Raw genomic sequence first — 4,049 nt, 5'->3', positions numbered from 1 at the left:
ATTTCAGGTACTAATCGAAGGTTAGGAACAAAATTAGAACTCTGCCAAATGTTTGAATGCACAAGTATGGTTTGATTAATAGAGGAAATTCTATTTATTTCCTTCTCCTCACATTCTCCCACAGTATTGGCCTTCAAGGAACACACAGATTACGGGGCATATGATATGAAAAAATGAACAGGCAATTACAATCATGTTTCAATGATGAAAATACAGTGTTACTAAAAAGTGTATGAGGGACACATAAGCTCAACTTGGGGAGCTCAAAGATCTCCTAAATGAAATGGCCATTGTATTAATCTGTTTCCCAGAGAAACTGAACCAATAGGAGAGGAGTGTGTGTGTGTGTGTGTATACATGATTTATTATAAGGAACTGGTTCATACAGTTATGGAGGCTGAGAAGTCCCGAGATTTGCAGTTGGCAAGATGGAGACCTGGGAGGGCCAATAGTGTGAATTCCAGTCTGAGTCTGAGTCCCAAGGCAGATCAATGAATGTCTCAGCTTAAGCAGTTAGGCAGAGAGCAAATTCTCTCTTACTCTACCTTTTTGTTCTATTCATGCCTTTAATGGATTAGATGAGGCCCACATTGGGGGAGGGCAATGTGCTTTACTCAGTCTCCTGATTCAAATATTAATTCTATCCAAAACAGCTCATGAACAAACCCAGAATCATGTTCCATCAAAGATATGGGTATCCTATGCTCCAGTCTAATTGACATATAAAATTAACCATCACGGACACTCAGGTGTGATCTGAAGTGTTAGTTTGTATAGCATCACATCCCAGAGCCTAGTTTGATGAATATAACATGAAACATTTTTCAGTTGTTGGAAAGAACAAAGCAGGTTCTGACAGGGAAAGATCGTTAATGTATACCAGTGAGCCAGGCAAATCTCAAAATAATTACATATCACACCATCCCTTTTTTGTAGAAAAGAAAAAGATATTTATAAATGTGTATATGTACATTCAAAGTACAGAAAGGAGAGTATGAAGTGTAGAGCAATAGTTGACAGTGATTGTTTCTGGGAAGAGGTGAAGAGAAAGGTACACTTGATCTTAGCCAAAAGGCCGAGAAGCGATGTGAAGAGAAAGGTATAGGAGAAGAAATTTCAGTGTGTTACCAGTGTGTGTGTGTGTGCGTGTGTGTGTGTGTGTGCGCGCGCATAGAGGAGATGACAGATTATTCACAAAAGTGCTAAGAAAAGAATTGAGTGGATAGGATTCTTTATGGGAAGTTTTATGTTCTTTCCATTTCTCTGCATTTTCTTTCTTTCTTGGGCTTTTATATTTATAAAGGTTATATCTACCTTTAAAAGGTACTACATGTACATGGTCTGAAATTCAAGGGGTCAAAGAAGACACCCAGGGAAAGTCCTCTCATAGCTTCCAGGGCTCATCCCAGAAGGCATTGCACTGTGGCTCGTTTTCTGATTTGTCCTCCAGGGGAGAGTTTAAGGATCTTCTTACCTATTCGTTAGTTAGTTTCCTGTTTAACCCAAATGGATGCATGTGAGAAACAGTTTCCTATACCTTGCTTCCCCCGCCTTAACATATGTTGGAGATTGTTTTATATCCATACACAGAACTGCCTTGTTCTTCTATTTCTTAATTTCATTTATACATTTTGAAGTTTATGTATTTATTTTTAAGTAATCTCTACACCCAACATGGGACTCGAACTCATGACCCTGAGATCAAGAGTTGCATGCTCTTCTGACTGAGCCAGTCAGGCACCCCTGCCTTCTTCTTTTAAACAGCTGCATGGTATTCCACTATGTGAGTACACTGGGAATTCTTGAATCGGTTTCCTATCTGTCAGGTTATTAAAGTGTCCCTAACCTTCTGCTCTGACAGACAGTGCTATAATGACTATCCTTATGAAGCAGGTCATTCAGCACATGTGCAACATGTATCTCTAGAAGTGGAAACATTAAGGCAGAGTATACATATTTAGTTCTGGAAGACTTTCCAACTTGTTCACCATAGACAGCATACCAACATCACCCACAAAAATAACATATGAGCCTGTTTCCCTCCACTTTTTTTTTTTTTTTTAAGATTTTATTTATTTATTTGACAGAGAAAGACACAGTGAGAGAGGGAACACAAGCAGAGGGAGTGGGAGAGGGAGAAGCAGGCTTCCTGCTGGGCAGGGCTTGATCTGCAGGGCTTGATCCTAGGACCCTGCGATCATGACCTGAGCCAAAGGCAGGCGCTTATCGACTGAGCCCCCCAGGCACCCCTCCCCACACTCTTGTCAAAAAAGCATCACCAATCTTTCTGATCTTTGCTGATGTATGAAAAGTGGCACCCTACTATCATTTTAGTTTTTATTATGAATGAAGTTGAGTTTTCTTTCATATGTCTAGACTCTATTTGTATTTCTTTCCTGATGAAGTATATTTTCAGTAATTTGCTCATTTTAATTCTTGAGCCACTTTTTTTTTTTTTTTAAGATTTTGTTTATTTTTTTGAGAGAGTGAGAGAGCGACCATGGGGGGGATTGGGGGAGGAGCAGAAAGAGGGAGAAGCAGGCGCCCCGCGCAGCAGAGAGCCCCTGTGGGGCTCCATCCGCAGACCCTAACCGAGACCTGTGAGCCAAAGGCAGGTACTCAGCTGACTGGGCCACCCGGGCCCCCGAATCATTGGTCTTTCGACAGAGGCTTTACCTCTGAAGGAAACTGGCATGTTATGGCAAGTTTCCACTTGATTTCTTGTCTTTTGACTTCATTCGCGGTTCATCCATCTACACACTTTTTCTTCTTGGTAACGAGAGTGCATCGGCTTTGCTTAAAGAACGTAACTTCATTCTGAGGAGGAAAGGCTCAGTTTCATCACTTACGTGGTCGCGGTCCCTGCGCTCCGTCCGGGGCACGCCACGGGCCGCTGCGCGACTCTCGCACACACGGTCCACCGCGTGTTCCGCAGGTTCCTCCGGCCGCGCCGCACTCGCCGGGAAACCGCGGGTCCGGGAACCGCTGCGGCCCGTTTTGGGTCATCGTGGCCTCCGGTCCCCTCCCCGGTGACCGCCCACCCAAGCCCCGCTCCCGGCAGCCGCACAACCACTTCCACCCCGTCTCGCCGGCCGGCCTGGTCTGCGCGTCTCCCACGCGCGCGGTCGGAGCCAGAACCGCGGGGGGCCGTTCGTGCCGGCGGGGCGGGGGGACCGTCCGCGAGGCGGGAGGCCGTCCCCGCAGGTGAGGGGCCACCGCGGGCGGACGAGGGGCGGGGCGGGGGGGTCACGGCGGGCGGACGAGGGGCGGGGCGGGGGGTCACGGCGGGAGGACGAGGGGCGGGGCGGGGGGTCACGGCGGGCGGGGGGCGCGGGGGGGTCACGGCGGGCGGGGGGCCACCGCGGGCGGACGAGGGGCGGGGCGGGGGGGTCACGGCGGGCGGGGGGCGCGGGGGGTCACGGCGGGGCGGACGAGGGGCGGGGCGGGGGGTCACGGCGGGGCGGGGGCCCGCCCGAACCCCGCTCGCAGGGCTCTCCGGACCGCGCGCCGCGGAGCTCAGGCATCGGGTGCGGGAGGGTCGCTCAAGCGGGGCCTCCGGGACGGACCGCGGGCGCCCCAAGGTCGGCTGGGCGCGATCGCGGGGCTCGGGGCGCCCACGGCGGCCCCGTAGCACCCCCCGGCCCGGAATCGGTCTCCGCGGGCAGCCTCCGGGCTCCTCCCCGGGCTTCGGTCGCGGCCTCCTCGACCCGGGGCTTCTGCCTCCGCGGCGGGACGGGGACACGTGGGGCCTCCGGGCCGGCGTCGCCGCCTACACCCCAAGCCCGTCCGCGGTCGCCCCCGCCGGCCGCAGGGCGAGCGCATGAGTGAACGGCGCACGGACGGCACGACGCGCCGCGCGACCAGGGACGGTGAGTGCAAAGGAAAGGCGTCCATGGCCCCCAAACCGCCGGCAACCGGAGGGTCAAAGAAGCGCCTCGGAACCGAAGGCGCGACCCCGGCTTCCGGCGCCAGACGGGACGCATTCGCGGACGGCTTCCGGGGCGGGGTCTGGCCGGGAGCGGAAGCTCCGGCGCGGGGCCGGGCGGGGT

The sequence above is a fragment of the Lontra canadensis genome, unplaced genomic scaffold, assembly GCF_010015895.1.
Source record: "Lontra canadensis isolate GAN:19392208 unplaced genomic scaffold, GSC_riverotter_1.0 scaffold73, whole genome shotgun sequence".
Lineage (NCBI taxonomy): Eukaryota > Metazoa > Chordata > Mammalia > Carnivora > Mustelidae > Lontra > Lontra canadensis.
This window is presented reverse-complemented; position numbering follows the sequence as displayed.